The sequence below is a fragment of the Microtus pennsylvanicus genome, chromosome 1, assembly GCF_037038515.1.
Source record: "Microtus pennsylvanicus isolate mMicPen1 chromosome 1, mMicPen1.hap1, whole genome shotgun sequence".
NCBI lineage: Eukaryota > Metazoa > Chordata > Mammalia > Rodentia > Cricetidae > Microtus > Microtus pennsylvanicus.
In genome coordinates, this window is record NC_134579.1 from 91,751,737 (window position 1) to 91,763,627 (window position 11,891).

At 50.0% G+C, this 11,891-nt stretch overlaps 1 long non-coding RNA gene across 1 annotated transcript; it reads left to right on the forward strand.

Moving 5' to 3' along the window:
- The first annotated feature begins 1,236 nt into the window (after nucleotides 1–1,236).
- On the forward strand, nucleotides 1,237–6,857 carry LOC142840240 (uncharacterized). Its single transcript, XR_012908931.1, has 4 exons — nucleotides 1,237–1,390; nucleotides 3,415–3,494; nucleotides 4,503–4,865; nucleotides 6,683–6,857. It is a non-coding gene; the product is annotated as an uncharacterized LOC142840240 (long non-coding RNA).
- The last annotated feature ends 5,034 nt before the right edge of the window (nucleotides 6,858–11,891 follow it).

Sequence of the window (11,891 nt, forward strand, 5' to 3'; positions counted from 1 at the left end):
ATCGGGGTGTTGTAAATAAGCTGTCATGGACATTGGCATCTGAGATCATGGTTGAACATTTGTTTTCATGTTTTCTGGGTAGGCACTTGGGGTGCAATTAGCGAATTACATAGGAATTCTGTGTATGACTCATCGAGCAACTGAGAAGTTTCTTCTTTGATAGAGGCAGCATTTTATGCTCTGGTTAGGAGTTCATGAGGACTCCCGTTGGACACTTTGGGTTGTTGTAGTTTCATGATGTTCATTCCCGCCCCCTAGTGGAAAGAGTCCCCGAAAGGTAACCCGGGGTGTTTCACGGTGTGTGGATGAAGAAGCCCAGAGAGGCACCACAACTGGCTGGTCAAACAGTGACCGTCCTCCCTGGACTCCCCACATCTCCTGACAGAGCTGCAGCAGCATGTGGAACAGTTCAGCTGTGAAACCAGACAAAGACATTAAGAAAGAAAAGAAGGGCCTACTGAAGCTCGTCTCTGGTGCCTCCACCAGATGTGAGCCCCTCCCCCAGCCTCACCTACTCTAAACTTGGAGCTGGGTGCAGGGGAGGTGTCTTGCAGGGAGCACTGGGTCCTGAGTTGCCGCTAGCAGGCAACCACGGCTGGGCGGGCTCCTGCAACACAGATGGAGAAGGCCCAGTGGTCTCAGGGACAGCAGCCTCAGCCCCAGATGCTTTCCACAGCAAGGCAAGGTCCCTGGACTCCTCAGTACCCACTACACCAGCACCTCAGTGAGACTGCTCCTCTCTGGGTCCTGTCGTGAATGAGGCCAGGCCTGTAGTCTGTGGAAGGAACAGGGTGGTGGTTTCCTATCCTCCTCAGAGTGAGGCAGAGCTTGAACTCAAAGAAGAAGATAATGTGTTTTTTTTTCCATTAAAAACAAGAGTATGGTAGTTCAAAGGCACAAAGAATTGGAAAGACTGGCCTTTTTCTGGGGACCTTTGTGGAAAACATCTGAGCAGACTCCGTGCCAAGAAAAGGTAATATCACATCACTGTATTTCTTTATGTTTATAAGTGTGTGTGAGGACAGGCTGTGGTGGGCAGAGCTACACATTTGTGGTGGCGAGTCTGCTCTAACAGGACAGACAGGCCACAGGTGGGCACCAGAGTGGAGTTCAGTCCCCGCGACTCTGGACCTCCTTTCTCTGTTCTTCCCTAGACAGCTGGGAGCACCATTTGAATTTCTGTGATGTTCTGCTTTGATCTTCCTTATCCACCATGTTCTTTTCCTTTTAGCCCTGTCTGATATGGAGATCACAGCCCAATCAGTTGTTCTAATTTTCCCTGGCTGTGAACCCACAAGCACATCCACACCCTTCATGACGTATACACTGGCCACCCACCCTGATGTGCAGAAGAAACTTCAGGATGAGATTGACAGCTCTGCCCAATAAGGTGAGCGGATGGTACCCGGAGAGGGAGGGCAGAGGTAAAGGATTAGTAAGAATATGACTACTGAGAATTCAATGGGAGTTTTTACAGAGGGCCATGCAATGGTTCTTCCACCCAACAAGAGTCTAAGAGAAACAGGGGAGGGACATAGGAGATGATTGCAACCCATAGAAATACACAATCTTTATACAGTGCTGGTTCTGATGTATCTTTATCTATTATTACAATAATATTAAGTAAGAGACACCCAGAAACCCTGTGTGACACTTGTCTGGACAGTTATCTGGTGTCTGGACAGTTATCTCTGCTGATGTCTTCTGTGCTGTCCCCATTATCTATGGTGGTAGACTGACCTTCCCGGGTCTGTGCAGGCTGGCCTGACACTCCTCTCAATGGCTCTGCTGTCCAGTGCAATAGCACGGCATTTATGTGCGTGGGTGTGTGAGTCAACTAGGGATTCCTTTCTCTCCTGCGGGTTTACATAGTGTATCATAGGACTTGCTGCCTGAAGCCGAACATCACTTTCATAATTTCCTGGCGCGTCAGTGCCCTCTGCTGGCCATAGCTTGCATTACAGCCCGTGTGCTGGACAGGTTCTCTCAGGGAGTCTCTAGGTCAAACCCTCTGGGGTGGCTAATGTCTCAGCTTCAGCTGAATGGGAATGCAGCTAGACGTGCTCAAGAGGAGTGCCTGCCTTTGTGCTTTCCACACCTCCTATGTGCTGGTCGCTTGCTGGATGGACGCAGCTGTGGGTGTGTCAAGGACATTACTAGGGCTTTTTTATGGGGCTCCAGAGCAGAGAGGGGCCCAGCTGCTGAGTGTGGGCTCAGAGCTGTCACACTCTATGGTTGTTCTCAGTATAGGAGACCTGGTCAGGACAATCGGTGCTGGGGACACTTTTCTCTATGTTGTTCTCAGTGTAGGAGACCTGGTCAGGACAATCGGTACTGGGGATACTTTTCTCTATGGTTGTTCTCAGTGTAGGAGACCTGGTCAGGACAATCGGTGCTGGGGACACTTTTCTCTATGTTGTTCTCAGTGTAGGAGACCTGTTCAGGACAATCGGTGGTGAGGACACTTTTCTCTATGGTTGTTCTCAGTGTAGGAGACCTGGTCAGGACAATCGGTACTGGGGATACTTTTCTCTATGGTTGTTCTCAGTGTAGGAGACCTGGTCAGGACAATCGGTGCTGGGGACACTTTTCTCTATGTTGTTCTCAGTGTAGGAGACCTGGTCAGGACAATCGGTCTGGGACACTTTTCTCTATGTTGTTCTCAGTGTAGGAGACCTGGTCAGGACAATCGGTGGTGAGGACACTTTTCTCTATGTTGTTCTCAGTGTAGGAGACCTGGTCAGGACAATCGGTGGTAGAGACACTTTTCTCTATGTTGTTCTCAGTGTAGGAGACCTGGTCAGGACAATCGGTACTGGGGACACTTTTCTCTATGTTGTTCTCAGTGTAGGAGACCTGGTCAGGACAATCGGTGGTGAGGACACTTTTCTCTATGTTGTTCTCAGTGTAGGAGACCTGGTCAGGACAATCGGTGCTGGGGACACTTTTCTCTATGTTGTTCTCAGTGTAGGAGACCTGGTCAGGACAATCGGTGCTGGGGACACTTTTCTCTATGTTGTTCTCAGTGTAGACCTGGTCAGGACAATCGGTGGTGGGGACACTTTTCTCTATGTTGTTCTCAGTGTAGGAGACCTGGTCAGGACAATCGGTGCTGGGGACACTTTTCTCTATGTTGTTCTCAGTGTAGACCTGGTCAGGACAATCGGTGGTGGGGATACTTTTCTCTATGTTGTTCTCAGTGTAGGAGACCTGGTCAGGACAATCGGTGCTGGGGACACTTTTCTCTGAGTGCTTTATTTCCTCAGCCTCCTGCCGCCTTGTCCTGAGTTGGCAAACTTCAGTTAACAAGAGCAGTTAGCCAAAAGCAAAAGTATGGAAGCCAAAAAGCAAGGTGAGCACATTTAGAGACTCTCCCGGAACTATGGACTTTGATGGATTAGGCCTTTGTTTTAGTTTTGGCGGGTGGTCCTGTCTACATGCTGCGTTTTACAGCCTGAGAGGTGCCTGCATCATGGAGTCCGTCTTGGGACTGGGTAAGGTCTGAGGCCCTGTTACTGTGGGTCGCGGTAGGTCTGCTGCAATATCTTTCATCTGTATGGTGGGCCGGGAGTAGGAGCTCATGTTAGCCCTTTTGTCAACAATGAAGCTTACATTTCTCCCCAATTCATGTGAAACTATAAAATGTGGGTAAGACATATGTGTAAATCCTATCAGAGCATTGAGGTGTGAGAGTCTCCAAGTGAGGATGAGCCTCCTCCATCAGTAACAGCTGATGGATCCCAAGAGGCCCATAAGGGGAAGATTCCCACACAGGAAGAGTTGTCTTCACATCCTGCCTCTTCTGCTGTCCATGGGAAACCCCGGCAAGTTCCCCAAACTCTGGGTCCCACTCTCCTCACTGGCCGTGGCTGGATTGCAGCTGGCTTAGTAAAGGATTGTCCTCAGTCAAGAGGGTATTTCCCATTGGGAGCTCCAGCTCCACTGGGGAACATCTCCTGGTTGAAAGGCAGGGAAAGGACAGCTTGGCAACATTCAATGTCCTTGTCATGCTGTCTAGGGAGGGTTTATGTGGTGGTGAACAGAACTGTAGAAGAAGAGGAAGCCCAAACCGTTGGGGAGTTTAAAAGCACACTGAGCTATGGCCAACACCCTAAAGAAGAAGATAAGAGGAAAATACAGCTGTGTCATTCAAAGTCAACTCTCAGAAAGGCAGCAGACCCAGCAGAACCTCGTGGTGGCAGGGGCTTGTAGGGACCGTACTGGGTATGGGGAGAGGAGGGAGGAGGTTAGTGGCCTCCTGAAAGAGAAAAGTGCATTATCTTCAGGTGAACCTGCGTTCCTACAGGGGATCTCCTAGCTGACTCCCTGACCTGTCACCCTGGAGCAATCCTTAAGGGCTGAGATAGGGCAAGGCTCCACCTAAAGGGACAGTCCATGCTTAACCTCGAAATTGTTTTTAAAATTACTTTATTATTTCATGTGTATGGGTGTTTGGTGACTGATCTTGGTTGTCACTTACACTACACCTCTAATCCACGCAGGCACTGGTGAGGGGTTTTGCTGATTGGATCATCTGAGGTGGGAACCCTTGGTCACACCTTTTGGTGGCAGCCCACATAACAGGACATGGAAGAGGAAAGCCTTTGTTGTTGTCTGTTTGTCCTTGCTCTCTCCGGCAAACTCCTCGCTCCTGTTCATGAGGCGTCCCTTCACTGGTGATAGACCCCGCTTTGGGATTGCAATGCAGACTGACGACCAGCAGCTCTCCAGGACTCCCCTGGACTCCAGCAGCCGACTCCGGGACTGCTGAAGCTGAGGCATCCGGGTTCCTGGACTGAAGAGCTACCATGTGCTTGTCCTTCCATCAGGAGACCGCCTGTGTAGGACTAGCTGGACCTCAGCCTGTCAGTCCTCTCTTAATATATATGCTTCTTCATTCGTGTGTGTGTGTGTGTGTGTGAGAGAGAGAGAGAGAGAGAGAGAGAGAGTGGTGTGTGTGTGTGTGAGAGAGAGAGAGAGAGAGAGAGAGAGAGAGAGAGAGTGGTGTGTGTGTGTATGTGAGTGTGCGTGTGAGAGAGTGGTGTGTGTGTGAGTGGTGTGTGTGTGTGAGTGAGTGTGTATGTGTGTGTCATTTCTAGTAGGCCTGCTCCCTGGAGAGCACTGACTAATACCGGGTGTTTTGTCTGCATGTGTGCCTGTGCACTGTGTGAAGGCAGAGCCCAAAGAGGCCAGAAGAAGGTGTCAGATCTCGTGGAAATGGAGCGTACAGAGGCCACCCTGTGGATGCTAGAAATTGACTCCAGGTCCTCTGCAAAAGCAGCTAGTACTTTTAACCCCTGGGCCATCTCTCCACCCCCGCTTTATGATTTCTCAATGGTATGATTTTATTGACGCAGTTCGGTGAGTGTGGGGTCTGAATGAGAACGGTCCCCATAAGCTCATGTGTTTGAATAGCACAGCCCCTCGTTGGGGAAAACGGTTGTGGAAAGGAATAAGAGGTATGGTTTGCTGGAGTCAGTGTGTCTCTGGGAGCTTAAAGGTTCCAAAAGCCCACGCCAGGCACAATCTCTTTGTCCCTGACTGCTGCTTGTGGTGAGATGGAAGCTCTCAGCTACTGCTCCAGCACCGCGCCTGCCTACCTGCTTGCTGCCGGGCTCCCTGCCATCATGGTCACGGAATCACCATGGCAACCTGTAATCAAGTCTCCAATTAAGTGCTTTCTTTTATAAGCTTCCTTGTTCCTAGTGTCTCGTCACAGCAATAAAAAAAACGAAAACATCAGGTTTATTAAAACCTTGGAAGGAAAGAACAGAATTTCTCTGCCTCCTGTTTCCACCCTGCACTCTGTCCTTCGCAGGAACCGTCAGAAGCCCGTGCTAGTTATTACAGCCAAGCGCCAACACCGATTTATTGTTAGCACCCGAAGACCCCTGTCACGGTGGGTCTCACCCTTGGTGTGCACTCGCGGCTCTCAACAGAAGCTTACAGACACATGTTCTTTACAGTATTATCCAGAATAAACCCACAGCCCTAAGAAGACCGCAGTGCCGTCCATCTAGTCAACTGGGAAGCAGGTATCCAAACACGTGAGCCCAGAGGGTAATGGTTCCCATTCAAATCAACACACACCATCGCTCCAGTTCATAAACCAACAAGTTTATCAACATCAGTTCCAGAAGCACGGGTGAAGGGTTACAGAGCAGGGAGCCCTTGAAGGCAGCTGGGTCCCTGCATGGCCCCTCACAGACTGGGCACTGACTCCTAAGAGCTGCGACTGTGGTGACCTTTACTGCACTTGCATAGGGCCAGCTAGGGCAGGGTCGCTTTGCCACCAGTTTTGACACGTCTGTAACCTTGAGTGGGGTGGGGGATGAGCCTTGTGTCAGCTTTAAGTTGAGCTGTTTGGGGGCGGTTAAGAGCATTGCCTACTCTTCCAAAGGTCCTGAGTTCAATTCCTGGCAACCACATTGTGGCTCACAACCATCTGTAATGAGGTCTGGTGTCCTCTTCTGGCCTATAGACATACACACAGACAGAATATGATGTACATAATAAATAAATATTTTAAAAATGTATTTAAAAAAAAGAGCTGCGTGAAGCTGACTCAAGACGTCAGGAAACAGGGAAGAAAAACCTCAGCAACCCACTTGACAACATTCGATTTTCACATCTAACTGTTCTTTGGGGCCTGTCCCGTGGTCGCACCCTCTCTTGCACTCAGACCTTTTGTTCTCCAAGGATCAACCGTTCTTTGGCTGACTGTGGTGGTGCACATCTGTAATCCCACCATTCAGGGGACCGAGACTGAGACGGGAGGCTCTGGAGGTCAAGGAAGGTGAACTCCAAGGCAGCCAGCACTGCATAGTGGGACCCTGTGTGGTCAGTGCACCTCGGATTCATTTCCATGCTCTTGCTTCAGCTCTGCTGAGTTTTCTGTCTGCGTGACAGTTGAACACACTTGACTGGTAATAGCTGCTTGAGGTATATTTTGATATCGGCAGGGACCTTGGGGTCTGCTGTGTGTGTGTGTGTGTGTGTGTGTGTGCGCGCGCGCGCACGCGCGCACATGTGTTTAGTTCAGGTGGCGTCCATGTGGGTGGAAGCAGGAGTATGACATCATGTGTCGTCCCCAGTCCCTCTACTCTTGGAGCCACACTTCTCTCACTGAATGCAGTGCTCAGTGATTGACAAAATTTAGGTACCAGAGAGCTCTGGGGCCCTGCTGTCTCCAAGGTGTCTTTGCCTTCTTTCTTCTTGCTGTGATAGAATACTGACCAAAAATGACTTCAGAAAAGCAGACATATATTTCAACTTTTTAAATTTTTTTTATTTTATTACTTAAAAAAAAATACCAATCCAAATTCCCACTCCCTCCCCTCCTCTCTCTCTCCCCTCCCACTCCCCCCCTTCCTCCCACTCCCTCCACAGACCCTCCCACCACACCCCCTCCAATCCTAAGAGAGGGCCATGTGCCCCTTCCTGTGGAAAGTCTAAAGCCCTCCCTACTACATCTAGGTTGAGCAAGGTTTATACCCAAAGTGACCAGTGCAGGGTGGCACCATCCACAGAGGGGGTGTTCTTCCCAGATCAATCACTGATCAAGAAAGCACACCACCTGTTTGCCTTCAGGCCACTCTGATGGAGGCATTTTCTCAACTAAGGTTCCCTCTTCCCAACTGACCTTTCTTTGTATCAAGTTGAAGTCAATGAAAGAAGGAAAGAAAGAAAGAAAGAAAGAAAGAAAGAAAGAGAAAGAAAGAAAGAGAAGAAGGAAGGAAGGGAAGAAGGAAGGAAGATAGAAAAAGAAAGAAAAAGATAGAAACTTCCAGCATATAGGGTAACAGATGCACTCGACCATGCCGTTTTTAAAAAATACGAGTGCTGGGTTTCCATTTTAGGTCTCTGTGCTTTCTCAGCAGGCAGCGCATGGACGGCCATCTCCCTGTCTTCGATCTGTATTGTTTTCAGGGTCCACCACACCTGCACAGGGACAGTGACATGAACTTTCCCTCTGCTGCCCATAGGAATCGCATCCACCACACCTGCACAGGGACAGTGACATGAGCTTTCCCACTGCTGCCCATAGGAATCGCATCCACCACACCTGCACAGGGACAGTGACATGAACATTCCCACTGCTGCCCATAGTAATTGCATGGATGTGCTGATTGTTTCCCTTGTGAACAATTTTACAAGCATGGCCCTTTATCCACGAACCTGCCGTTTCTACATCAACTGACTTTCCTTGTCGTTTTAGCTACATGGTATGATTTCTGCTAAGTGTCTTACCCACTGCAGACATTTCCCTAACAATTTCTGGAGGGAACATTAGGTACAGTGTGGAGAGCAGGGACAAGGATGTAACGGAATCAATGACTGTTTGAGTGGCTGTATCTGCGTAGTGTCCTGCGATGTGCTTTTAAGTTGTTGCTCTCATCTGGATTCCTCCCTGTGCATGGCTGCTGTGCAGCTGTGTGGTGAGTTCCTTCCACGTGACCTGGGTTGGCCTGTTTTTGTGACTTTGTTGAATTGTTTACTAGCTCTAAAAATGTTCTATCAATTCCTCAAAATTTTTCTATACATAATGCTTGGTCATTCTGGTGGTATGACAGAAAATGGCACCCACAGGGTGTGGTGCTATTAGGAGGTGTGGCTATGTTGGAATAGGTGTGGCCTCCCTCAGATGAGAAAAAGGCTCCTTAGTACACGTGCTTCTGGGTATGGTGGTCAGGAGTGAGGGGCTCTATGGAGAGGGCTCCAGACACTTTCTGGCCCTTGGAGGATAGACTGGGCTAACTGGACTGGGCTGTGGTGGGGATGGATTCCCCTAGGGCACTTTAGTTTCATCCTCCCCTCTGCTCCTCAGAACCAAAGAGATCACTGGAGATCTCTGTTTTTCTCCACCTGCACATGAAGTCTCTGGCACCATCCTCTATGGGGATCCCAAGGGGAGGGTGACTGGTAATGACTTAGTCCTCAACCCCAACACCCCAAACATCCCACTGTGTACATGGACTCTGACCTCCTTGTCATCCAAGCCCACTCACGTCTTTGTATATGATCCTCCATACATTCAGTCTGGAAAGACCCATACCTGTGGCATTTCATGGCGGTGTCAACACTAACGCCATGTGTCCCCAACCCACTCAGAGATCTAGAGGGAGCTGCTTGACTCTGGTATAGCAATAGAAGCTAGGGAGGGCATTGGAATGCCGGGGGCTCTTTGTACTCTTCTGACTTGCATGCTGAGGGCCTGGGAATGAGCCTCTCTCTGGTCACAGATCTTTAAGGACTTGAATGCAATGGGTGGAACCCAAGCTGCTCCTTTTAAAGTTTAATCGGGTGTACAGGGCTTCCTGGGGCCACTGCAGGGATCTTGTCTGACTTCATTGATCCCACATAACCATGATAGGATCTAGAACCTTCTTTCCAAATGGGAAAAAAGGCTTTGCTCAAGGCACAAGATGTGTCTGACACTTCTTGGGCAAAAGTAAACATCACACGCTAGATTCATCTCCCCACCCTCAATCTCCGGCCATGTCAATTTGAAGGGACAGGCAGGAGACCAAAGCTGCGAGGACACAATCGTATTTTCCCTATGAGAACACAGGGTCCCAGAGAAGAGCAGTGTCCTCCTAAAAACAAACCAGGGGCCTCGAGGGCCCGAACTCAGGTGTAGCCACTCACGTTTTCATTATCAGGTCAAGCCCCTCCCAGGTTGTGGCAAAAACTGGGTAGGCACCAAGGAAAGTAATGATGGTGTCAGGTTCCCAGTTTTCACAGCGGTCGGTAGGGACTGCACCACATGTTCTATGAAGTCTGGGGTTTTGTTAGCAAGCCTGAGGGAGTCCGGGTCCATTTTACCCTCAGTAAGGACCAAGAAAGGAGGGAGCTATAAACATGGAAACTCTGAGAGACACCCCCAACCCATTACCACACACTGAAGTGGAAAGTGGGCATGAAGAATGTTCCTCAGTGTTCTCAGAGGATCACACCGCCAGGCAGGGATTGCAGTGGATTAGGGGGACCAGAAAGGATTCCTGCCTCAGGCTGGCCTGTGTTTTCTTGGTTTTGCTTTTGGAAAATGGCCGTAGGCGTTGTGTGGGAGGGCGTACCCACATCTCCGAAGGTGGCCACGGAGACCGCCCCTGCCTTTTCTGCGGCTTGAGCCACCAGATTTATTGGAAACAGGAGAGAAGAACATCCCCAACGTTTGAGTGCCTCCAGACAAGTGAGTCAGTTGAGGCTGCTGCTGGGCTCTGGTTACCTGGTAACCAGGTTGCTAAGTTACATCTGAACCGTTGTTAAGAAAGTGAGGTCACTTCCTAGCATCCTCCAACCGATGTCTCCTCCACATAGGCTTTTTCTAGGGCTGACCAGGGCAGACAACCTCTCTCCTTCTGCCTTTGCATGTGCACAATGGGACACAGTGGTGTCCATATGCTCATGCCACACACTGACCTGGGGAACCCGGCTTCAGCCAGACCCTCAGCTTTGAGAAGGCAGAAGATGTTTCCAAATCATTCCTTCTGTATCACATGGGTGCCAGAAACAATAATTTCCTTTTAGGGTCTTCCCACTGTCCTGACACGCTCCCTGTCGGTCATTCTAGTGTTGAGTTTCCTAACATGCCATCAGGTGGCTATGAACACACATACCCTATAGCTGGGAAACTGTATGTGTTACCAGGGGTGAAGGCACAAATAGGACAGGTGCCTACATCCTCACACCCACACCCTTGCAAGGGCACACAGAGGACACAAGTGCCCAGGAATATGTCAGTGTACAAAGGGCCATGCTTAGGTGGCCTGAGAGATATTAAGGTTGAGGTTGGTGTTGCGGTGACAGGAGCAAACTGTATGCATTCATGTTTGATCATGTATTTCACAAAGAGGACCAGGCTGGGCTCCTCTCCTTTTCTGATTTCCAGTGTGTACTCCCTTTGGGCTTGCACAGGCAGCAGTGTGCCTCTTCTGCATCCCCAGGCATTGCAGTCTACGTTCTCGTCTGCAGGGGGTTCCAGCTGCTGGCAACATTCCTTACCCCCGACGACAAAGTACACACTAACGTGAAGACTTTGATAGAAGTCTCCATGTCTTCATTCTTTGATGACTGTTTAAAATCCATTTATGTTTAAGTCTCAGACTTGTTGAAGGTAAAACAAGAAGCTTCAAAATTCAATGCAGAGTTGTGGGTAGTCTACACTGCTACCCAGGGCCATGGTGGCATCAGGGCCTGCGCTGCCAAAGGCCATGTCTGGGTCTGTAACCCTACCATATCCAGGGTCTGTACTAATGTCCATGGCTCCTGTTATCACCAAAGGCCATGAGGATGCCCGGGGTCTGGGCTGTCACTTGAGGCCATGTTGGTGTCTGAGGATCATTCCTCCACAGGGGACGTACTGATGTGAGTGGCCTGAGCTGCCACCTGGGTCCATGGTGACATCTGGCCCATGATGCTGCCAAAGGCCTTGTCTGGGATCTGTGTTGATGTCTGTGGCCTGTTTTACCACCAAGGGCCAAGTGAATCGTGTGTGTTGAAATCCAAGTGCCACAGTGAGAGGGCCCTGCCCTTTGCTGGCTCTGGCTTTCACTGGCTTTCACTGGCTGCTGTAGCAGGAGAGCTGGCCCTGCCGCTCACTGGCCCTGAGAGAGCTGGCCCTGATGACCCAACCATGGAAGAGCTGACTCCACATTCAGGAGTCCTACACCTCACCACAGGCATGGGACAGCTGACCGTGATGGTGTAGATGCAGGAGAGCTGGCTCTGACCCTCACTTGACAGGGGAGGTCCAAGCAGAGGCCTGGCTTGACCAACTGAGCTACGGCCCAGGCCCACATCCAGTGCTTTGAGTTGGCCCAACCCAACATCTACCCCATCTATGACCTGCTGGAGGATATGAAGGGGTCCATCCTGTGAACTATAGCTGC